General features: G+C 41.7%; 1 protein-coding gene across 2 annotated transcripts in view; it reads right to left on the minus strand.

Annotated features, from left to right (window-relative positions):
- The window catches only part of MSRA (methionine sulfoxide reductase A), a 290,424-nt gene that overhangs the window by 19,337 nt on the left and 244,701 nt on the right, over nt 1-26,386 (minus strand). The gene's annotated exons all lie outside the window — the stretch shown is intronic.

A 26,386-nucleotide genomic window follows, 5' to 3' on the forward strand; every position in this document is an offset into this window, starting at 1 on the left:
AGGAACTGCTGGCATCCCTGTCTCCGAAAGGAAGGGGAGAGGAGAGCTGACTGCTCAACAGCTGAGAACGTGTGTTCTGGAAGCAGCACGCCTGAGCAGATGGTGAAATGATTACTGCCAGTAAATGTTAGAGCCCTCCTTTCTTTATTTTTTTTTTTCTTCCTTTTTTTTTTTTTTTTTTTTTTAAACTTGAATTCTGAACAACAGGGGAAAAATAATTACAAAGAATACATGAAAGCAGCTTGATTTCCTTTCTTTTTCTTCTCTGAAAGCGTGTGTGTCTTGTTCCTTTCTAATACCTGACGCTGCAAAAGTGGATGTTCACTGGGCTTGCTGGATTAAAGTCTAGCAACAAGCACTTTGTTCTGGCGAGTTTGACACGGCTGCTGTAATTAAAGCTGTGTGTTCACGAGGAAATAAGAAGGCTCAGGATCATGTGCTGTGTATAGGACCTTAAAAAGAGATGCAGGGAAAAGGAGAAAGGCTGTAGCTGTATATACTGTAGCCTGCGGGTCAGCCTTTAAATAGGCACTGTGCTGGCTTGTGGTGTTACAAACGGTATTTGGGCTAAGCAAAGGGAATTAAGCTTGGGCTATGCCTCTCCCTCACGTCATCAGGTGGTTTTGATTTCCCTCTGAACCATTCCTCTGCCAGCCCCTCTCCAAGCTCTGCAGGCTGCAGACCCAGGTGCCCCCATCAGCCTCCTGCTCCCAGCTCCCTCTCCGATGTGCCCCAGCAACCCCAAACAATTTCTAATCCCATTAGATCTCTTGTCCCCCTCTCTCTGTTCCAACCTGCTCCTTTATTTCCCCTCTTAAAGTTTGATTTCTTTCATTTTTGCCTTCTAGCCAGGCAGCTTGTCCCTCCTCATTGCCCTGGGTGCCATTGCTTTAAAACCCCAGGAGGATGCAGCACCCAAATTTGCCAAAAAAAAAAAAGCAAATATCATCCGCGACGGTAAGAAGCATCCCTTTTGCTTAGGTAGTGGTGGAAAGCAAGCTGCGGCAGCAGGGCACAAGCAGTCAGAGCAGCACGACACTTACCCCGCAGCGTCTTTTGAAGGCTTCAGCTGTTAAATGCTGTGACATCTCTCCCAAATGTGTGGGATTTAAAAAAAAAAAAAAAAAAATAAAAAATGCCTGCAAATTAAGAAAGGCTAGGGAAATTTCCACAGGGAATTAAAAAAAAAAAAAAAAAAAAAAAAGAGGCAGAACATGCGCAAAAGACGCCCCCTTACCAAATTTCAGATCTCTGCTCTGCAGCAGGGGGGTACCAGGGCTCCTCATAGACAGGCTGGGAGAAATATTTTAGTGTTGAAAACAACATGTTTTTCTCCAGCTTCCTTCTCTGAACAATTTTGGCTGGATCTTTAAAAATATCAGTCTGAGGAGGCAGAAAACTGGCATGGAAAATGTCACACCCCCCCCAAGTTAATGTTTGCTAAAGTATCAATCAACTGAGGAAAAGACTTCTGAGAGGAACTGTCAGACATCCCTAAAATGGGGAGCACCCAGCTCCACCTGCAAGACTGAGGTCAGAACTAACTTCTCTTTCACCCATTCACTACTTTACCAGTCAACTTCTGTTAATGCAGAAACATTTTTTCAGTGTAGTCACTAAAAGGTGACTGGTGGGGGGATGGCTCCATCTAACTCCTCCACAAGAGATGTCTCAACAGCTACACGCTCAGGACCTCCCATGTAACCTGAACTTAAGAGAATGGTCCTCTCCACAATCAGCATCAACAGATATCTGTCTCCAGAGAGTAGTTCAGTCCTCCTAAAATTTGCCTTGCCATCCAGAGGTGCTCCATAGACTACAGAAGACCCCATCATTTTTTTTTTTCCTGTGTTAGGTGCCTCAGGTGACAAAATTTCTGATGGTGACTCCGGGTCAAAGCAAATCAAATTTGCAGTGAGAAGGCTGAGACTTCCTTGAGTACTTCTTTGTGACCATATAGGAAAATGAATGGCCAAAATCTGCTAAAGTCTCAAAGATTATTATTATTAGCCATGAAAGTCTCTTCTTTGAAAGTCAGGCATGATTTTTCAAGGTAAAACCTAATAGTAGTTAAAGAATAAGTTTTTAATTTCAGTTATAATAATTTTGAGGCTTTGTAGGGATATTTTCAATTACAATCACAGCTCTTATCCCTTGACAGTTTCCAGGAAAGAAAAGAGAGGAGTAATTGAAATGTTGCATCTTCATTCAAAGACTCCACCACTTACCAAACAAAACTGAAATGGAGGGTGCCAAGAAAGTCAGCAGTGGACGATTGCATGAATACTTCTCTCCTTGAGATACAACACTTGTATCAAGGACATACACCATCAATAACGACAACAGCAGCATTTGTCTTTGCAATTTAACTGTATTCAGAGCCTGCTACTCAAAATGCTCGCTTAAATAGTAATAGCGTAAATGGAGTTGGACAGACACTGGTCCTTGTAGTTAGATGATACCAGCTTCTGAGTTCAAAGGCTGAGCATTTTAGCTGTGTAATAATGGATAGTATTACGAAGTATTGTGTTGAAAAGCAAATATTCCTATACAAGAAAATACCCCGTTCCCACAGAGCGTGAACCTGGCTTTCTCTTTCTTCTGTACTATATCACTGCGATTTGAAGAAAAGCACTTGTGACGCTTGTGGGATAGCACTTTGTGCTAAGTTACTAGGGAACAGGACAACTTTGGGGGTTGCTTTTTTTACTTTGTTATTTCAGCTAACTGAGGACATTTAGTTTTAAGATTGACGGTGCAAAACCAGATAACACAGGAATACTTTAAATGCATATCTGAAATATCCAAGCATTTCTTGGCTGATCAATAAAATAAAAATCAATAGCAACTGAGGAAGTGTGCAAGGTATTTAATTTGATTTGAAAACGACACATTTTCAAGATGACTTCCACATTCACCAGGAGTGGGAAAGAACTTGCCAGGACCAGAAGCAGCTCTGAGTATCAGTTTTGTTATCCTATCTTAAAGCACATTTGCTGAAAGCCCCCTCTACCTGCCAATTAAAAGTGTCTGCCTTCAGCTGCTGAAGGTTTCTTACCTTCTCTGAGCCTGCTTTGGTGAAAGGCAAATACCCCACACTTCTTTCTTTATAGGGTTTATAAAGTGATATTGCGTTCATCAAGAACAAGGCCAAACTGTACTCCAAGACCTCTGTACAACCCCAAAGGTGTGATATTGTTTTCATCATTCCCCTGAGTGCATTCAGGAACCGTGTAAAGTAAATGTGCCTGCTACAGCTGTCTTTATAAACACATGCTGTCTAATGCCTATTTCATAGGATTAGAAAGCGAGGATATAGACCTTACTAAAAATATCACCCCCCAAAATTGCTGTCAAATCCTTCGTGGTAAAAATTAATTTGTGATCCCACAAGGTCAACACGAGATTTATGAGTCTGTAGATGAGAGGTTGGGGCAGGCTCCCCCTTCCCTGCCCGTGCCTCTATTTGCCCACTTGTAAAACAGATGTTACAGCATCTCTACCCACAGAAGAGACGCTTCACAGCTAAACTCTGTAATATAAGGACACTGCTCAACCTCATGAGTGCCTCAGCATTGCCTGACCTGGTGAAGAGTCTCAGGAGGTGCAAGCAAGACCATGCGCTTTTTTTTTCTGGAAAAAGTGATGATGCTCATGCCAACCTTCCACTTTCCTTCCCTCTAGTTAGGATGCATCCCATCCCTCACCACGACAGAAAACCCAGAAAGGCTGAAGCTCAGTGAGCTGAGTATTACCAAAAGGATAATCCTGTTACATCTGCAGTGACAACTCCTAAGAAGCGGCTCCTGGGAACTTAAGGAGGTATTTTAACTTTCAGCAGAGCTTTGCTCTTCACCTTTATCTAGTTAGTGCTTCTGAAGTGCTTTGAGAACCCGGGGCAAAAATTACAATACAAAGCTTAGAGTAATTCCACATTGGCCTATTGTATCTGGCCTCTTAATGAGTATAATTTATAGAATTCCACTAACATAAATGCATTCCAACCATCCCTGCCCCCCAAAAAGGAATCAATTGAAGGAAAATGGTCCATGACAGGAAAGAAGGAGAGATCGATTAAATATTTAAAGTGTTACTGTAAATGAACAAGACGCAGAAGCCGGGTCAGTAATGAGCTTCCCTCTAAGCCACTGGGAACTTACATTAATGCTGCACTTGACTCCTGCAGGTCTCTCCCACGCGCCAGCAAAACTCTCACAAGTTGCCAAGCAGGCACATCGTACAAAGTGGTGTGTTAGGCTACGTGCATGCGTGCGTGTGTGTGTGCAAGATGGAAAGAGAGGGATTTAACTACTTCTGCACTTCCAGCAAAGCGAAACAGAAGACAAGAAACAAAATCAGGTTTCCTTTGGGTCTGAGACTGATTTCTAGCAACAAGGTAGTCAAGTTCCCATAAGAGATTCTGATTCTGTTAAAGAAATTTCACAAAATGTAGAATAAATGAATTATGTATGTTGAGACACCTTACTATTCAGAAAGAAGAGATGCTGGAATTAACAGTCATTTCACTGTATTTTTCCAAAGGAATTCATTACATTATGTGTGTAAACTGTGTCTTGCACTCAGTATAGTCCAGCTATAGAGGAAAGGCCACAATAAATACAAAAAACCCCAACATATTACTGATGATTAACATGAATGCCTTGGCTACTGTGACATTTAAGCTCAATTCAGACTACCAAATATAGGAGAGGTACGCCCTGAGTCTCTAAATACTCAGCATACATAAGCAGACATATCTGACAGATTGCTCCAATACACTGCTTTGAGCAATATTAGAATTCATGGGAGTTTCCCAGAATGGACAGAGTTAATAGTCCTTCTTAATTTTCTGTAAAATTTTGACTGAACAGCTCTGTTGTGACTTCTAATGCTAGAAATACTTAAGTATTTGATTTAGTGCCAGATGGGAACCTATTTATGATAAAAGTAAAGATGCTAATTAGTACAAGGACTATGGCTAAAGGAAAGATGACAGAAAAGCACCCTAAATTAGAGCAAGATTGGACTAGAGGAAGATTCAAACTAGAGTTCCTCAAGGAACATCCTTAGGACTAATCCTGTTTCATACTTTCATTCACTACTTTGACACAGAACAATAGAAATGAGTTGAAAAAATACGCACATGTAAAAAGCCACCATGGTATCACACGGTTTGCACAGACTTTTGCAGGTCATCCTACTGTTCCACAACAGAAGCAGCTAGATTTTCAGCTTTTCTGATGGATATTTGCCCGATCTTTTCTCATCTCTGACCATTCTTATTGCTCTGTTCTACATCTCCACCAGCTGATCTACATTTTTGTTGAAGGACATCACCCAGGAACCATGCATGGCAAAACAGCTACAGCTTTGTGAGAGATGAATAAAGCAGGTTTGCTGCATATGGAGTGTAGGCTAACTTCATAAATATACATCCCAGTACATATTTGCATGTTTTTCCAAGAACACAGTGTTGTTGGGTCCCATTCACCATATTTATCCTAAATCTATTCCTGTAAAATAGCTTCCTAGCCTTGCTGTTTTCCGCTCCAAAGCCATCCAGGTAACTATGCTTGCCTAAACCAGAGCCCTGTGCAACTCCATTGGATGCATCTTTCTACTTTGACACAGAAGAAATGTCAAAACTATCATTAACTTCTCTAAATACAGACTTCCAGCAAATTTCGTACAGATTTTAGAGCAGTTTCATGTAGACCTTGTTGCCTTAGCTTGCTTACAAAAGTGTCAGGAGGGGCAGTGTCAAAAGCTTTCTTGCACGGTGATATATAACACCTGCTACTTCTCTTCTGTCCACAAGGCTTTTTATCCTGTCACAGAAGGAAATTAGATTAGCTTGATGTCATTTGTTCTTGACAAGTCCATGTTCACTGTTACTTAGCTCCTTGTTATCTTCTGGGTGCTTGCAAAGGCTTTGATTATTTGTGCCAGTATATTTCTAGGAATTAGAGTGGATGATCTCTACATTGTCAGGTCCTCCTTTCCCATTTAGTATTTAAGATAGGCACCAAATCTACCTTCTTCCATTCTCCCTAGTACCTCACTTGTCTACTGCAACTTCCAGCCACTTGTAACTGCTAACAGCTCTGAAATCAATACTAAGAGAATTGGAATATCATAGAAAAACAACCAACTGATCTTGAAGAACGGAGCACTTAGAAATGGATTAAAGCGGAAGACTTCAAATCCAGACATGAAAAGCAAGATTCTTGGCTAGTAAAAAAAAGCTAAGAACGAGACAACCCCTTTTTTTCTTTGGTAACATTTGTTATGATGACCATGAGGTTATCACTGCTTCCTTTGCTATCAGCCACATCTGCTTGAAGGGAAGTAAGCACCCTTCCTTTTGAATTTTCCAATTAATTAACATAAACAAATAACACTCAAAGATATCATTCTTAACCTATACTTACCTTGAAGCATACTGTGTCTACCCAAAGAACCCAATTAGCTCCTGAATGACTGTTTTAATCAACTACATCCACAGAGATAATAAAACATAATATGGCTACAGCTATACTACTAAATTAAACTGTGCCAGGGCATGGGCAGAGGAACTTGACCATCAGTACTGCTCAGCTTTTAGAGCAGCCCATGGCACGCTTTTAGTCCAACGCCAACTAACAATCTTCCCCGTGTTTTCCAAGAACGGTTTCAGGGACCGTGGGCCATCAATCATTCCCAAAGGCAGTTTGCAAGGGGCCACCCTGTTTCCAAAACGAAAGGACTTTAATAATATGAATGAAGCCAGACTCTGTCCTTCAAGCTTTGCCCCACTGACATGATGCACTTACTAAGAAGACAAGTGCAATCCAGGGATGCAATCATTCAAGAAATCTCTAAGAAGGAGAAAGGCAGGTTAATCATGGCAAGGTATACCACAACAGCCTGCTACTGTCATTGTCTAGAGTATTTCCTACGTGGTTAATTCACATTACAGAATTTTTACACAGCATAATTTCAGAGGTTATTTTTGGACATCTCTTAATCCATTCCATATTAGCACTGTTGTGTTTTTGTTTTTTGTTTTTTGCTTTTTTGTTTTTGTTTGTTTGTTTGTTTGTTTTTTCCACTTGTACATTATCAAGCAGCTTAAAACATTATTCCATTAATTTATCTGCTGATGACATGAGCTTGGGTAAGCAGTCTTAAGTAATTTTTCATTCTGATGACACTTTGGCTCTGGTATTTACATCCATCTTCTACCATTAAATGATATTTGCAGCTAAGCCCTTCAGAATTACGTGATTTCTACCTCCATGATATCAATAAGTCTTATGAGCTGATCTCCGTTGTTAATGGGTGCTGCTGAACCACAGCCTGCTGACTTGCCAAGATTTTGGAATAAAACTGTCTATCAAAAGAAGCTTTTTTGGCAAGCCAGCTGGACCTATCCAAGGATCTCACACCCACAGTCTTCTGACACTGACCCTCTACTCCTGCTCTTTGGCAGCAGAACATTCGTTACACTTCACTCTAGACCAGTTTGTCCCATCTTGTGGCCTATTCATTGCTCCATTCCAATATTTGTGCTGTATCAGGGAGGCTGCAGCCTGACTTTTGCCCCAGCTATCAATGTGGCATCCAGCACCCTACCATATATTTGGACAAGAAGACACGTTAGTCAAAGCAGCAACAGAGATGAAAAGCTCACTCAAGCACCTGGTGTAAGTACATCTCTAACACTCCATGGTTTCAACTTCCCAAATCGTCTATGATCAGCTTTATTGTGCCGTGATTTTGTAGTGGTTGGCATAAAGACTTAATCCAACAGGCAGTGACTGACAGCTTTCTTCTAAAAAATGGTACCATCTGGCAAAGAAGAATTGCCATACCCTGTTATCTTAGTCCTTTAAAGCATTTTTGTCCAAGACCAACAGGCAACCAGCAGATGTGGAGAGGGTTTGTGAGGGAATCTGAACCACAGATGTGACTAAACTGGCCATGAAGAAAGGTAGGCTGTCAATTAAAGAAATAGTATAAAAAGCGTCCTCAACTCTCAGACAAATGAAGTTAGGAAATAGGCTCCCAAAGGGAATTGCTGAAAAAACTCACTAGATGTTAAATGAGACTCGATTAATTTCTGGGAAGGATTTCATGAGATGGTTGCACAGAATAACAAGGAACCGGATTAGGTGACCTAGGGAATTCTTTCCAGACCCAAGTTTCTGTTCTCTTTAAACTATTTGCATGGAAAATGCAGTGCTCATTTCTGAAAGAAAAATGTGTTTTCCTGTAGCTTTGACATGCATACAGGACTCTCTCTTTTTTTTTTTTTTTTTTTTTCCCCATCTGCAGCAGTTTAGAGAGCTATTTAATGTGTTAAATGCTGCTAAACTATGTCACCTATGGCATTTTTCTGCTTTCCAGTAGATGAAAAGGCTTCTGTTCAAAAAGAAAACTGCAATATGTGCTGCATGAAATGCCAGCTGGGGATGGAAGAAGAGAATGTAGTGATGGCAGATACTTGATTTAGCTCTGCATCAATAAAACATCCAGATTTGTAGGAGAGAATGTGATGGAAAATGTCTTAATGGAACTACATTTGTAAGAGTATATTGGTCCACTCACCTGTAATTACTTCCAGGATGCTCTGCTCTTTTCCTTGTGACACCAGCAAATTTAACATGGCAGTCTCAGTCTTTCTTATTTAGCCACTAGCAAGTTCATACAGCAGATACATGCACCAGCTCTTCAACATACTAACGATTCCTTGAGCATATACTTCATGAAGTATTGTGGTAACAATACTTAAGCTCTGTGAATTCATAAGGTGTTCCTGAAACTCTGTGTTAAAAAAAGGGTATTTTGCATTTACAAGAAAGGAGAGATGTTTACAGTGCTGGATAGAATGAATTCTTACAAACAAAGAATTGAAGGCCACATCCTGAATTCAGACTTAGATGTCATCTATCCAAAGCTGTCACTGAAGCCAGAGTACCAAATAATTAACTTAATGGTTTTCAGGTAAACTTCTATTGGATTCAGTTAGGATATAAGACCCATAAAGTTTGGTCCAGCAACCATTTTGCTGCTACAAAAGCTTGTCAAGATCTGAGTGAGGACTTCTATATCCGGCCCTATTAATTGGGTCAAATTTTCAAAAGCTGTACTCCTGTTTTTTTTTTTTTTCTTATTCATACAGTCGTACTGAAGCTAAATGGGTTACATTCAGCTGGTTTTTGACTATTCATATGTGGGCTGTTAATCAATAGCAAATATCATCAGGTCATTTGAATTGACACTGTACCCTATCAGCTGTTGTAGATCAAATGACACATAATAAGTTGTTCTGTTTAGATAAACTGTTCCTTTGAATGTACCCAAAGAAATATCATTTCTCTTCAGCATAGTATCTTAGCAAATGCATTTTTTAAACTTAGAACTTATAAAAACTAACTCAGCCTCAATATCCTTGGGGATCAGTGAAGCATCATATGAAACATCGTGTTACTTAAAAAAGAAAAATGCCTGTAAAACAAGCTGAGGTGCTAACATCAGCTGAACAAAGGAGTAGACACTGCTGTAATGGACAGTCCTGCTCAGGCCTCTCCCTATCACTCTTGTTCACATACTCCAAATTTCCTCACGTCGGTGCTGGTGCTCCTCTCACCCTCTGGTCAACTTGCTCAGGGAATTGCATCAGTGGAAAACTAACTCACAAAAAAGTACAAATTCCTCTGCCCGTTTAGATCTGTGAAGTGGCTCATCGCAGTCTCACGTGAGTGCTAGTCAAAAAGAAGGGGTGGAAGGGGACAGCAGAAGAGAGGAGATGTCAGGATCGCCCCTTCCAACAGCAGATGGTTGCGCGAGTCACTTGACTGCGACGTGTGGCTGCACCTGAAGCATCTGTTCCTCCTCCTCCTCCTCTCTCCGCTGCAGCTCAGATGTAGGGCCTTTGATGTCAGCGGAGTTATTTTGGTGCAAACTAGGCATGAAGGGAAAACAAGCTGCGGTGTCCTACGTAGCAGTCTGCTGCCAGAGGTAGTGATAGTATTGAAGAGTCCTGACTCAGAGCCTCGACGTTTCACATTCACAGAAATTTCTTCTCCAAAGTTTACATCACATGGCAGCTTTTTGGCCTTATTTTGATACCTGGCAATCAGTCTTTGCAGCTGCTGCAGCTTCCCTCTTTGTCAGGAGTATAAATAGAGCAGAAGACAATATCCAGGTTACTACCAGTGACCAGAAAATAACTATGGCTTTATATAAGAAATTATTACTTTGTTCTTATTTTATATTCACGGAAGGATGCTACTGACAGTGGGGTGACAGTGGTGCTGACAGTCACTTTGTTCTCACTGTAGGTTTTTTTTATTTTCATGATAATAATACAGCCTCTCAACCAACCTTTAAATGTCTGTGGTATCAAAGTAAACCTGAAGCCTTCCTTTCTCCTCTGCTGGCCACAGCCACATCCAAGCAGGGTTCAGGGCAAACATTCCTCCTCCGCTCTGGCCAGGCTTCCCTATGGCATCTAAATCTCTCCTCACCCCATGTCATCAGTTACGATGAAGTCTTGTAACTCCTGTTGAGGAGTGGCACCAGGTTCCAGGTCCTCAGATTATGGAGGTTCCTTGTCTTCAGCAGAAGACCTGGACTGTGCATGTCCCAGAACATGCAGTAAGACACCACAGCAAGGCCCTCGATGTCTGGGATTTGCTAGTGTGCACTTGTGCAGAGGACTTATGAGAACCTGGTCTGAGCAAGAGCTCTCCATCCCAATCTGGTCAACCAGGTGGATCCTCAAAGCCTGTTCCACTGTGCCTGAAAAGTGATGAGGTCAATGAGATCCACAGAGAAAGGTCCCTCACTTCTTAAGTCTGCTCCAAATCTCCAAGAGAAGAACTCTTCTCTGCCAGAAAGTAGGTGATACTTTTCCCAGAGTTGCTCTTTCTCTCCAAGGTGTGGCAGGAGCACATTTTGTGACCTACCTACTGAAGGAGTAGGATATGCAAGTCAATGAAGAAAGAATTACAATAACCCAAATGTCACAATGTTCCAGCACCTGGAGCTCATCTTTTTCCTCCTAATACCTTTAGAAAAGGAAGGATTGGCAGCTTGGGCATTCAGGCTCCCTTCCTAACCTGAAGATCTCATATCCCACTCCAGTCACCTTGTCTCCAAACCTGCCTACTGCCTGGCTTTCTGTGGTCACACCAAAGGAGATCGACCCACGCTTTTCCATACTTCATCTTGTTTAGGCTGAGGAAAGGCACACCTTTCCTCCTGCCACATCAACCAGAACTCCAGAAAAAAAGCTGTAACAAAGTCCACATCCTCCAATACAGTTATCCAAATGCCAGTAAACCAGCCATGGCCATCAAGTTGTGACAGTGATGGACACTAGGTGACAATCCAGCCTAGATGGATCCCATCAGAGGAATGGGCTGGGCAGACCTTTGGTCAGACCCAACACATCTGGCCCTGTGTTTTTATGCAGTTTGTACAATTTTCAGCCTTCCAGAACAACAGATTGGGTGAATGAAAATCAGCCACATGCTGGTAGAAAGCCGTTTGCAATTCCCTGCCCACAGAACAGACCTGATTCTAATCTGAGTCCTGCTTGTTTTAGGTCTACATCTACAGACTCAATTATTCCAGTTTTGCATAGGTAGAAGGTGCCAAGGACCAAGAAAATGCCTTAAATGTCAATTAAAACACATTTGTGCACATTCCAGTCTCCTCTCCACACCTATCCAGAGATTTTATTGATCTAATAAGAATAATTATGGGAAGTGGTCTTGGGAGACAGATGTAAATATATTTTTGTGGTTATGCGGTTTTGTGCAAATTTTAATACGTGTAGTAGCCTATATCTCGTGAAGTTCCCCCCAAATCATCTCACTTATATTTTGCTTACAGCCAAGGCACTTCTGTCTCTTGGTCAGTCCTGCTTGGTAACAAAGGGCTGGTACTCTGATAGCATCTTCATGGGTATTTTGGAACACAAAGACAGTCTGGGGGTGAGGAAAAAGCCCTGGTGCTCTGAGAGCACAAGGATGAGAGCATGCTTTACCTATGCAAAAAGGAACAGACATGGTTCCCACCAACCCTCCCATGTTCAAGCAGAGAGGTGCTCACACAGATGCCCTCCCTGCAGCGTAGAAAATAAACACAGCTTTACAGGTCTGCCTGCAAGCACAGGGGAATGGACACCAAGAGCAACAGTCTTGTCATTATTGGTAGCATCGCCTCGGTACCCCACCTCTGCCAAGTGTTGCACATTGATTTCAGATTTTATTATTTAACGTGGATCTTCCATCTGCAAGGCTGTGCAGACTTGTGACTTTTACACCTGAGGTGCTGGAGCTGGAAGATGGTAGCACAGCCAGCAAGGCAGATTAAAGAGCAAGCCGGTGACACTCCACCTAGGATGCCTGCTGTGAATTCACTTTTTTCTTTTAAAAAGTTATAAGAGGAAACATTTGCAGTGTGTCTCAGTGACATCTCTGGGAATAATCCCCACTGATCCCCTTCCTCACTGCTTCTTAAGAAGTCACTACATACTCTTATGTCTGGAAATCCATTTCTAAGCAGCTTTACCTCATTTCAGGTAAGTCTTACATTAACAGAGTTCTAACATCCCCAGCAGCAAAGTTATTAATACATTCTAGGTTGCTTCCCCAGACCATGCTTTCCTCCCCAGTCCTAACCAGTTGCTCTATGTAACAGCATGTTGCAGAGCAGCCAAACAGCCTTGGCCTCTTTTTGTTTCCAGTCAGAACAACACTCTTTCGGTTTCATATTTAGCCCATGTCTGCCAAAAAGCAGCACGTACTCTGATAATGCACAGCCCAATTTACCAATACGATATTATAAATTAGAATTATAAATGTGGATCATAGCTGATGTCACTTCAATTCACATCATGCAGACATCATCAAAACAATGCATCTTCCCTGAAATAATTCAATATCCTCGAGTAGCAGGAAAGGGACTATTTGCTTATAACATGCACCTCTCCTTTATTTTAATATAACATTAAATATGCACAGTTAAGCACTCAAAAGTCAGGAAATGAGAAATGCAAGGCTCATAGAGCTTCAACTCTGCCTCCTCGAGGATATTAATTATGTTGTCATCTTTTATCAGATCATTGCATACTGTTTCTTAAATAATCTTTTTCCGCAACCTTTCACACATCTATAGGTTCCAGAACAGCCCGGGATGGCTTTGCTAGAGACCACGGCAATTTATAATGACGAGAAGACAGGTTGGAGGGATTCGAGTTTCAGTTCTGCCTTTGACTTCCTTGGCTTTCCAGAGTTAAAATGTGCAAGTTAAAATGTTAAAATACCGCTTGCATCTCACTGTTGCTCATCCCAAGATCGAAGCGGCGCTCCCCGTGCTGCAATCTGTTCCTGTCTGGTCTCAACATTGCAGGTGTTGCGCGATTTCTCGGAGAGCTGCCGTCCCCCCGCTCGCAGCCGCAGAAGGACGCACTCGGGCACCGGGCAGTAATTGGGGTAACCCTTCTGAATAATCACCGTGCTGCTGTCGTAGGCCAGAAAGCTGTGAAGGCAGCAGACCCTTTTTGTTCACGAATCTTGCCCGCATGTTGGGGAACGGTCTGAATTCAGGGTTGTACTGAAAATGGGAGTTTTTAAAGAAAAGTAATTTTCAGGTTTCCTTCAAAACTTCAGAAGTAGTTACCTCAGCATCACACGCATGTGAAAACATAGTTACGACCTTCAGCTGATCTTCCACTGTTATACCAGTGGGACAACAGACTGAATGGAGTTCTCTTAAGTTACTGGACCCTTTAAACCTTCTTTTCTGCAATATTTTAGTGATTGTTCTTCAACTTCTTTTTACTGACGTGCTGTATGGCTCCCAGTGAGAGGCAAAATGACTTCCTTTCATTTAGGCTGACCTTTTTCTTCCAGGAAAATTAATATGACTGAAGACGTGCCTCCAAGCATATTCAGGCTGCATCTAAATTGCCCTGCAATAACACCCTCGGTAACATCCGTGAGGCCACACGCCCCAGCCATCCACCCAGAGACAGTTTTAGGGCGCCTGTAAGAGTGCAGGAGGAGCTTCCCCACCTGCTACTCTGGGGACAATGGCTTGAGGCCTAAATGCAGTCCCGAGAGAGTTAACCTGGACCAAATTCTTGCCTGGAAACATCCAGGCTATACCTACAGTTGTAAATTAGGTTGGGTATGGAAAGTCCCAGGAAGCCTTCTGTCACCTCTGGCTGCTCATGGCTGAGCCCATAGATTGTGGACCTGATAGCCTGCACAGCAAGGACACTCAAGCTTTTAAAAACTACCTGCAGAGAAGACAAAAGTGCCACACAGGGTAGCTCAGCCTTGGGCAGGCCTTTACTTGATGCTGGCAGGCCACCAATCTGATGGGACTGCCTTCAGCTAAGAGGTCACACAGTTAGATTCATCACCTAGCAATAAACCGTCTCTCTCACTCTCCCCCTGGTAGTGATATCCACTAATAAAACAGAGTCTGCCTCTCCCACAGATCATCTATTAACTACGTCTTCACCAACTTCTCCCCTTCTCTGTGGATCTGCTCCAAAGCTGATCCTGAAAACCCACTGAAGGAGCTTTCCCATTCCCCAGGTATCACTAGTACTGCAGAACACCAAGAGGCCATTGGAGACCATCCTACATGTCATCCTATATAGGACATCCCACATATTCTGCCTATGACACCCACCTATGATGCTCTCAGTGAAGCGTGCCCAGCAAAATCACTTGCAGCATGAAGTTAGGCTGGAAGCACCGTTGGTACCGGATCTCGGGAGGATAACAGTGCTACCTTCTGGTATGGCAGGTCTGCCTGTTTTTGAGATTCCTGCTGCTTTTTTGGGACTTTCTCTCTCCTCTCATGCAGCAGCTTGGCAAAGCATGAGAGGCAACAAGGTCAGAGAGGATGCAGAGGAGTCACAGCAGATGACCCTGCTTCTCTAGAACAATACCTGGAGTTGAGGGTTATGCTTAGTACAGAAACCCCAGCTGTGGAGATGGGGTAGGATGGGGATGCTGAGTTCCTTTGCAGGAATTTTTGGTGATAGATCACATCTGCATGTGTGCTTTATCTGTGGCACAACATGGACAGGACCTGTGAATCCAGTCTTCAGCTCTTCAGTATGAATGCAGAGGTGCCCCTAACACCAGCCCACTGGCTGTCCTGAGGAGTAGTTGAAAAAAAAGCAGTGTAGATCTTCCCCTGAAGCCACTGCTGACTGCTGCTTGGTCTACTAAAGGCCAGCCCTATTAGCAGAAATAGATTTTCACTTTCTAGAACAAAGATGATGATGAATTTGAATCCACAGACAAGGCAACCTTTAGAGAACAGCAATTATAAGTAAGCACTTTCCTGTTTGCTAATAGCACATACTCATAATGAGCCTCACTCTATGAGATTAATAAACCAGAGGCATGTGTCTGTCAGACTCAGTACTAAGTAACAGAGAAAGCACTTAGCTAGTCAAGAAATAAAGGTACTGCATGAAAGCTTTTCAGTTCAGAAATACTGTATATATAGTAACAAGTGTTAGCAAGCAACAAGCAAAGAAAAAAGGTGAGGAAGATGAAGGGAGAGGAAGACATGTTACCAAATTAAAAAAAAAAAAAAAAATGTAAAGCATACATAATCAAAAGAATAGATAAGGAATAGAGGGCAACATAGTCCAGTCCCTATATCACACTACTTTAAATGAATGTCCCAGATTTCTACCAGTAAATAAAATGAACCTGGAGGCCAGCTGGTCCATCTAAATGAGCTAAATGTCCAGACCTTTCTGGGTAAAGTACTCACTGCTTTGGGCCAAAACCATGACAAGGAGCCCTGATAACAATTTTGCAGCATGGAAGATCTCAGGACGTTGCCCAGGCTCAGGGCTGCTGGTATAGATAGAACCACTGAGTCCCACTGGGTAAGGCAGATCCTATAAAGGAGGAGTGGCTCAGCGGGGAGAGGTATCTGTATGCCGTGTGCCTCACTGCAGTGCAAAGAGAGTCCTTTCCTCTTAGTTTTCCTTGTAGGTAACCCTTCAAGAGAAAAAGTGGCCAGATACTGCAGGAACCATTGGCAGGACTAAGTCCAAAGACGGTCTGTAGCTTCATTGCCTCCAGGAAAGGATGAGACAGTAGCATAAGCACTGACCATCCTCGAAAGGGGAAATTCATCCCTAAATCAGAAAAAGGTCAAGAATCTGAGGAGTGAGCAAAAATTAGCCTTCTTGGATTTCTTTTTTTTTTTTTTAATTTATTTAAACCTCGGTCGCCTCGCAGAAGAAAACCAGAGGACACCAACCCAGAACCCAGTGCTTTGCCCCTTTTGATAGCTAACAGCTGATACTCTGACCCACGCAGAAAAAACAAATCGAAATCAAATGTATCACCCATCTGAGTTCCCCTGCACACCTTTACACTTGTTCCCAAAAGGTCAGCGTTCCCATAAGAGTTACAGGGCTTTTGCGGAATATAAGGATTACAGTTTCTTTTTTTTAATCATAAATTGGCCTGTTCTTGCAGACTTCGTCTTTTTCTTTCAGTATAATTATTTCTTCTAGAGGAGATAATTAAGAAAGTGCTCCTAATTCTCCTTTACTATTAACAGAGGGACAAAATCTGTTTCAAGTCCTCATTTTTCAGTGCTGCTCCAGGCCACCGGAGAAAGAAGCAAAACCCTACCTGGTGCTAACACCATACTGAGCAGTCACAGGAATTGAAACTAGAACCCCATTGCTTGAAGGAGCCATAAATAAAGGTCACTGAAGTACCCCTGCCTTCTTCCCCTTGCTCCCCCCGACACACTAAAAATGTACAACCCCCATACTGAACATCACATGTTGAAACTGGTCCTTCCCGTTGCTGAAACACAGTGAGAGTTTGGTACCTTTGGTAATAAAATGTGTTCAACACTAAGGACCACCAGCTGCAGGTTAAAATACTCATTGATAGATTAACACAGCAAGGAAAACCATCTAGGTTTGAGATGGATGGAGTATTTCTCAGTCTTTAATGAGGGAGACAAGACCAATCCATCTATGGACTGGATATGGAAAGAGTAATATGGGCTCAGCAGCCCCATGGGAACCCCGTGGGAAACAAGAGTGCCAGAACATTACAGGTAATTCCTCACAATGCTGCTAACCTCCTCAAAACTTGAGCACGTTACAGTTTTCGTCTGAGGCAAATGCCACAAATTAACTATTATTTGCTCTCTCCCAATCACCGTTTGAGAAGCTAATTGGTACTGCACATATGATTGTTTTAGCAGTTTAAATGCGATGACATTCAAAAAGAGAGCCCTCCATTAATGCAACGTTAAAACAAATCAACCACAGAATGGCAACCGTAACGCAGCCATGGTGTCTGGGGCTTTTTAGCATGCATGGGGCACAACAGCCACCAAATAAGAGCTGGACTACAGTAGAGCTGCTTTTAGGATGAAGTCATAATTTCATTTTATTATGGTACAATTTCCTCTGTATTGTGCAATATTACTTAGGAACATCTTGTCTTTATCTACAGATAAAGTTTCCATAGGGATGTGGAAAGAACTGTATATTTTGCCCTTAATGATGGGTACACAAAGGGGTCTCTTCTGGAAAGACACATAACTTACAGTCTTTGACAATTAAATATTAATACTTCTACCTCTTTTTTATTTCACAGTGACTTCTCAAGACCTGATCCCATCCCACTGACTTCCACAGCAGCGGAACTGTTCCCTACAGAGCATCTCTACAGGGATGGCAAAATTAATCCCTCTTTCTTTTTTTTTTTTTTTTTTTTCCTCCTCTGGTTGACTCTTCATTGAATATTTAAGGAATATACCACATGGAGAAAACAGCAGCTTCCCACCTTCATGTTGAACTTTGAGGTGTCATTAAGAAGTATACACAGGCTCTTCCTCCATGTGAGCCCTGAACCCCGACAAAAAGCTACGATTTATATTTTGTAGATTATAAATGAGGGAGACTGTTTGCATGATTGTAGGAATAACTGACAGCATCTGGCAGCCAGGTGAGGTCTAAAGCAGTTAGATGCTCAAAATACTACTCCCCCAAAAAGGCAGCTGCACAGACTATGCAGATTTTGTGCTCCCTAAGGGGTGGGTTGGATGCCATTACATATGAGGTGACTTGTCATATGGCTGATTTTAAATAAGTGTAGATATGTGCATAAGATTAACTGCATTACAGCAAGCTTTCAGGGAGTTTCAAATCACCATGACAACCCTGTTTTTATATGCAAGATGATTTTATATATATAGCAGCAAGGGTGCGCATGGCTTGTCAGGATAATGAGGACTGATGGGTCTCTGCCCCAAGGAACTTACAAACTGATCTAGGCATCACAAGAGCACGGAGCAGGTACATCAGGGGCAGAGAGGAGGGTACGCACAAGGGTGGAAAACAGACCACAAGAATTTTCTGCAACGACTTAAAAACTCAGCCAGATGAAACCACAGTATGAACATGCGATTTCTTATCTTTTACCAATAAAAACAGTGGGAAAAAACCACTCCTTCCTCTAAATAATGTTGATCAAAGACATTTGTCTCCCACAAGCCCCACATAAACGGCTGAGTCTTGCAACGTGTCCTGGAGATTGTTTATTCCTCTTGAGAGCAAGGTTTGGTTAGAGATTTCAAAAACAATGGGAGTGCATTGCCTGTAGCTTTCTTCCAAGGGACACACGGACGGGGAGCATCACTGGCCTCCACTCTAGGTATTCAGCATAAATAAATAGAGGTTATCTCCCAGGCAGGGAAATCCCAGGCCATTTCAATAATTTATATATGAGCTCAGCTGAATGAATCTGATACGAAATTGTCACCGTCTGTTGAACAAACTGTGTTGAACTGTTGAACAAAGGGATATTTTCGCATCTGGCATTATACAACAGAGGCCTCATATGAGCATCTGTGCAAAGCTGAGATTTGTAATTGTGTTTCAGAGCGAGCATTTCTTCTGCAATTTCACTGCTCAGAGTATGTCTATTAGCCAGTCTAACTTCAACCAAAATGTTGTTCTTGCTAATACCATGTGTAAAGGTAATTAATTTTTTTTTTTTTTTCCTGCAAAGAATGATCACAAGAAACCCTCTTTTGTCAGGGTCATTATAGTGTTTGTGCTCACTGATTTCTGTATTTCATAAAATGCACCTGAGACTGCTCTGTGGCCCAGAGGCTAAATGTTACGACACAGCTCACATCCACCCTATTAACCTCTCTTAGGCCCTGAAGACGGGTTTCCACGTGCAGATTACATACTGGGAATGGTTCCTGGCCTGTGCTAGCTTGTACACTGTGGCCAAGAATTGCCCAGGCTAATGCCAGCCAGCGCAAGCCCCGCATGTGCCAAGGACATGCTAACAAGTGACCGGCATGGACGAAGGAGCGTCTGCACCTGCAAACATCGCGTGGCAAAATTTAATACACAAGGGTAGGTTCAGGCTGTGCTTTAAGCATTAATTCACACTGGGCTTATTTTACGCTCCTTGTGCACAGACAATTTCTAGATATTATAAATAATGGTATCTTGATTCCTCTGGGTGATGTCTTTTCTGGTTGCTATTTTTTTCCACTGATGTGTTAAACTATTGAAACATTGCTACGCTGGGGGAGAGGGGGAACTGGGAGTAAAACTATTTTAAAACTTAGCTATTTCTTTTATCTGTAATCATGGATCTATTCTGCTTTTCATTTCTATGTACAGCTCAGTATCCAGGCAGTTTTCTTACCCATCTGCCATGAGGAGCTGCAATTCAGAGAATTATTTCTGTTTAAGATGGCTGCTCTCGTAGAAAAGAAACATACACTGTGTCCTAGCCTTATATTTGGACCTTCTATGTCCTTTCACTTTCATCTGAAAGCAAAGTCCTTCATTCTCAAGGGATGTGTCTGCTCTTTATTTGCGAGCAGATGCAGCAGCTATGAAAGGAGTGTGCTCCAACTCATTTTTGGCTGAAGGGACTACAAAGGGAAATTCTGAGGCTTCTGTTCTTTACAGACTAACTGGTTGTAACATCTTGGGAACACTTGTGCCCCTGATCACCGTCTTTAAGAGAAAAGAGAAAAGCTTTTTTTTTTTTTGCCTCAGAGGTCCCTGATAACAAATATAGAGCCAACATCTGCAAAACTGCCAGTGTTTGCCTCTACCTTCTGTGGTTGCTGTAAAACCTCAGATTGCAAAGGATTCTATAAAGTTTGCAGCCAGGTCTGCGCAACCCTTCGACCTGATAACAAGCAATGTTACTAAACTTAATATATTTTACTGCACTGCAGGTGCAGGTTGAAAAGGCAGAGCGATTCAGAATGCATATCCAAGACTGCAACATGGAAACGGCTCCTGAGAGACAGAGAAGCTCTTCAAAATAGCTTCTTGATTCATTAGGAACAACAGCAAGGTTGACACATCCTCCACATTTCATCCCACCCATAGATTCATTACGGGCACAAGAGAGATGCAGGCTCTGAAGAACCAAATTCCTTCCCCCACCTTTCTTCCCCACAAAGCCTCTTGCTGGATTTTATCTGTAACTTCAGCAACAGCTTGAATTGCCATGTAACTTGACAAGGTGATTTATCATAGCTTGTTGCATTTTTCTCAAAACATCCCAAGCAGATGATATTATGATAAAAAGGGGGAAAAAAAGTAAGATGTAGACATTGTACATGACAAAAGCTTATTATTAGGGCATCGCAAAAAAGAAAAAGATGATTTGGGGCAGATAATGATATCTAGTGCTGAAGACATACAAAAAAAAAAAAAAAAAAAAAGAGAAAACCAGGCAACTGAATAAGCAGAGTATTATAAAAATAGGACTGGGAAGGACCTCTAACCCATCCTTCTGCCTGAAGGCAGGCTCAGCTCTACCTATGTCAGTCCCGACAGATGCTTGTAAGTGATCGTCCACAGTAATAATAATGCACTGCGCTAAGTAATCATTTGCAGAAACATCAGTAGAATTATGAAAAGCCACACACTGTGCCGTAACTGCTGATTAAACTAAATTTAAGAAGGAAGAAATAGCTTGCCATATTGCAAAGGAATAAAAACCCCTTGGTGATATAGAAAGAGCTGACTACATGTATTCAGGGGGCTTGGGGAGGGGCTCTAGGAAAGAAGCTATTTGCTTTCTCTCCAAAAGTGTCTCTGCATTGGAATATTATTCTCATCTGAGCTTGCTTTGAGCCAGCACATGCTCGTTACATCAGTTTGCAGCAATACTTAGAGATAACAATACTGAATAAAGGGTCTTAAATACAAGATTAAAATGTTCTTCTGTTTTACACATCCATCTAGAAAAGCTTCAAAATACCAGAGAGAAAGGCATGAATTCTGAAAATGTCTTTAGAATCCCAGAAGTTAGGAGGGCAAGGTGGATTTGAGCTTATATCTCAATGGGTTGGCTTATTTATTTCAGGCATCAGTGTGAAAGCGAGTTCTAGCTTTATCCATTAGATCAGACACATAACACAATGATCTTCATTTTATGACCCTGACAGATAGCTTGAGTCTATCTTTTATGAAAGGCTGGAAAATTATAGAGCTACATGTGAAGAAGCACTTTAAAACCTGTAAAGTAGAAGAGGGGGTAGGTGACCTACAATGCACAGTCTTCTTTTAGTGCTTATTTCACTGATCAGTAGGGAGAGAAAAATAACTTTTCTTGAGCCAGTGGTGAGTCAGAATGAAAGAAACCAACCCCACCACCCCACAGCCTACCCGAAAGCCATGATGCTTGAAGATTAAGGTAGCCCTGTGTCAGAGCCAACGTGCCATCTGAATTCAGCTTCAAACCTCAGTGGTGTCCATGTAGCACTACAGCAAGATAATCACAGAGCTACTGTATGACCAGTTTGGGACTGCTGAAGCCAATGCACTCCACAAAATAAAGGAAGAGGGCACAGAAATATATAATACATGGCTAGTAGCATCTCCTGTAGGTTAAGGTTGGCCTGCTCTCATATGCCAGAGTGCAGGGGGGAAATATGAGGGAAGGCAAACTTGACAGCTCTTCCTTATTGAAAGTATGTAGAATATATTATTCAAAATGAGTAGGACATGATCAGACGTCAATTAAAACAGAAACAACATCTTTGATATTTGCCCCAAGTGCTTGGTATTAAGTAGCTCTCCCACCCACTTTCAGTCAGGTAGCTTGCCTTCTGCCTCAGTGAATTCCTGTACCATTTGACCAGACCACATGCTCGTATTATCTTTGACCTGCCAATTCTTGTTTGGAGATAATCCAAAGATTTCCAAGTTGGCTGACCTATTTCTGCACCTGTAGGCAGCTATTTGACAACGTCAGTGTTTCTTTTCCATCCCTTGCTGCAGGTACTGAGCCACAAACACTTCCTCAGAGTTGTCAGTGGTTCTGCAGGCAGCTCTGCTGCAGAGAAAACACTTTTCTATGATTAGAGTGAGCAAAGAGCTGCAGTACACCCATACAGTGAATGCCTCACGTCTGAGTCACTACAAAAAGACATGTTAAGGCTCTGTAATAGGTACTTAGAAATACAGAAGTGTAAACAGGAGCCATTTTTTTGCCCTACATATAGAAATACTTTTATTGAAGTGTTGGGTTAACACAGAATATATATATATATATATATATATATATATTTCCTCCACCCTGTTCCCCGTCATTTTATATATCCGGTCCTAAGATATCCTCTTTTGGAGGTCTTCTACAAGGGATAAAGGACTGGTCTCTGGCTTAAAGATCAGCTGTCATCGTCCTCTTTAAGTACATACAACTAACCACCCCAAAATGAGTGGCCACTTCCAAACTTCCGTTTGGTACTTGGCATGTGCTGACTCCCAGACCACATCTGGGAATGGCAGGGTTAATCTGGCCAAAACTGTGTCAAAGACTTTACTGAAAATCCCAGGCCAACATCTGAGCCCATGCCCTGGCTGTATTTAGTTTTCTAATATAGATGTAGTTTACCAGGCTAGAGTTAAAAGTCTATTAAAAAGCTGTGGGTTTGTGAAATTCTGATCAGCCAGGACATGTTCGCTGGGATTGATTCACAAATGGGCTCGGCTCATTGCAGCTGGAAATCAGTGATCCTTCCTGGTGGTCAGCTCAGCTTGTTTGGGTCTTCATGTCCATTTTATTGAAAGTGGATTACCAGCATACGCTGCATATCCTAAACACAATTAAAGCCTCTTTCTTCAATTAAACCCTTTGCCTAATAAGACAGAATCTGGTCAAATCTCAGTATAATGCAGAGAAAGGCATCTGCAAATGGCTAATATAATTCTTGTGCAAATGGAGGTCTTGTGAATTTGATTTCTTTCCCTTGCCCCTTTATATTTGTAAGGTATTCACCTCCTCCAAGCCCTGCCAGCTGAGATTGCCGTGGTTGAGCCAAGGCAGCGGGTTAGGTGTGAGGCATACACTGCACTCCCTGGCTCAGATCACATACTTTTGTCTCCTCCATTCTTATTTTCTTTAAAGGAGATGCTGCGCAACTAGAAGAATCTGATACTTTTCATATAGAAATTATCACATAATTGACTGCAGGATGCTGGGCGCTCTCTGAGGTTTGTGTGCTCAGGCCTTTCCCCACTTTTGATATTTTTATGATTTGGTGTCTTATCACTGTTAATAGAAATGGAATCAAAATGTCTTAATTACAGAATGTGTCTGAATTAAAATACCATGAACAAAACCAGTTTAGGAAAAGCCAGAGGGAACTGTGTCCTTTAATCTGATGGTTTATTAATAATGTAATAAATTCTCTCAAAATCCTCTCAGGGCTCATGACTTTCCGACGGAAGATTTTGCTAGAGGGGTATGAAAGGATCTTGTGCTCAGTGAGCCAAATTACGCTTGGGGCACTAGATGGACTGATGTAGAAAAACATTTAAATCTAGGCTTTGTGTCACCTTCAGGATGGACATGTTTAAACCAAGCATAAATAAATAATTGCAACCCCCATGTGAAATAAAACCATAAAATAAATACACCATGGGAGCTAGATTTTTCTTTTGGTCCACTTTCAGATCAGTGTACTTTCAGGGATGCTCAGGAAGTACTTCTGATTTAACCTAATTAAAGTGAGATCAGGATGTGGCCATCTGTAAATCAATTTCGTCAAGATCACGCGTGAATGGAAAAGGGAAAAAATTTGAAGAAAGCACTTGGCTAAAAGCTTGCTATATATACACCAGTTTATCAAAAGGTTTTCTATAGCAACCATCAACAAAGGGTTGTTAGGGCAACAGCATCACTGTACAGAAATGCTAGAAGTCATTCTATTTTCTTCAGAAAAATTAATTTTGTCTGAAAATGAAAACTTCAGTGTCAAAGCTGCATTTTACTGAAATATTTGAGCTTTCCTAAGAAATCACAGATTTTAAACTACACTTCAGTAGTGTTCTGGTCTTCTGTGTGCATAAGAATAATGTTCACCTTTATCTAGATTTTTTTCCCCATTTTTTCCTATCTCATACCATCAAAAATAGTATCAAGAAAATAAAAAGTGGCAATGGAATAATGAAAAAGTAGCAGAGTACTACGTCCTTTTTTATTATATTACAGGTCAAAATGGGGAAAAAAAAGAAGGTAAAGACATGGTGAAATGTAGTTTATTTTAAAATGGTTTCATGAACATTTCAATGGAAAGATTAGAAATTCCATTTAATTTCTGTGAAAACATAACTTAAAAATGCCAATATCTTCATAACTTTCCTCCTCCTATCACCCTTCCTCCCCCTAGACAGCTCAGCTAAGGACTCACAGATCAAAAATATTTATATTACGGAACACACTGAGCGTACAAAATATACATATATATACACATACACACATTTATTTCTGACCTAAATATTTCTGACCAGCCCTGATCATCGCCAGGTTTCTGGCTATGAATTTTCTCTTTCTGTTGTTGAAGAATTTATTTCCCTTCAAGAATTTAATGGCCTTGAGGAAAGTGTGGCAGATAGCAAGTGCCCCAGATTTTCAAGGAAAGCATGTTGCAAACCATCTCCAGGAAGCAAGGGAACCAGTGTTTCCTGAACCACACCAGGGGACTGATTCAAATTGACATGAAAGCCAGCAAAAACCTGACAAAAACCTTTCTTTACAGCAAGAGGAGTCTTCTGATCTGGTTTGTAGCATGGCCTCATCAACAACTTCTTTGTGCTGTAAGCTGAAGACTTAGCCATGGTATACAACTTACCTTGACAAAGCAGTCCCTGGGTCAAAAGTTGTGGCTGTTCCATGCGAGACATGGACATGACATGGGGCACAAGTTAACACTTACTGAGAGCTTTAATTTTTGCAGGGGGCATACACTCTTTTTGTAAGAAACACTTCACAGAGCAACATTTCACAGGTTTTCTCAATAAAATGATACGTATTTACTACAGCTTTCCCTCCCATCCACAAATGACCACAGCAGCGTAAGCTCCTTGAATAATTTTTTGTAAGCCCTAATTATCTGCCTTCCTTTGTAAAGCAGGAGAATTTAAAGGACCAGTGTTTACTCCACTGTGGCAACTTAGTTTAAGATGACTAAATTATGGTTATGTGCTAAACACAAAAAGAATACGCCGTATTTCTATTGTTAAACTATTACAGAAAGAGGAATCCATAAGCAGGTTCTCCAGAAATATATCTAGTGTCTTGTTAAAAATTTCAAACAAATTCATCATTTGCTCCCCTGCCTCGAAGGCCACCAAGACGGTTAGGGACCAGGGGCACGCAACACACAGGAGGGGCTGAGGACTGGGTTCATTCAGCAAAGGGAATGGCTCATGGGAGATCTTGCTGCTTTCTTAAACTATCTAAGGAGGGTACAGAGAAGACAAAACCAGATTCCTTTACAGGTGCAAAGCGGAAGGATGAGAGGCAACAGGCACAAGCTGTAACAGGGGAAAGCATTTCCACCGTGAGGGTGGCCAGAAACTCAAGCAGGGAGCCAGAGAGGCTGTGAACCATCCATCCTTCCAGATAGTAAAAATTCAGTTGGACACAGCCATGAGCAACCTGATCTAAGCTGGACCTGCTCCAAGCACCAGAGACCTCCAGAGGTTCCTTCCAGTCTGAATCATTCCAAGTTTCTACAATCCTAATATTCAACTATCTTCACTCCCAGGAAATACTGTGCTAGATTTTGCCCAGCAGTAACTTCCAACTGCTGTCTGGTGCCACGTCTTTGTCAAAAGCACTGAAATATCCCATATGTGAGATCTTTTCCATGTTTAAACATTTAAGATTAATGGTTAAATGACCCCTCCCCTCATCTCTCCTTTTCTCTAAGATGGAAACATTGAGTTTCAGACCGCTTGGTCTACAACCACTGACTATTTTCTGTATCTGCCTAGGCAGTTGGACTAGATGATCATTGTCGGTCCCTTCCAACTAAA

This window comes from Tyto alba, unplaced genomic scaffold (assembly GCF_018691265.1).
Source record: "Tyto alba isolate M040663 unplaced genomic scaffold, T.alba_DEE_v4.0 Super-Scaffold_40, whole genome shotgun sequence".
In the NCBI taxonomy this organism is placed as follows: Eukaryota; Metazoa; Chordata; class Aves; order Strigiformes; family Tytonidae; genus Tyto; species Tyto alba.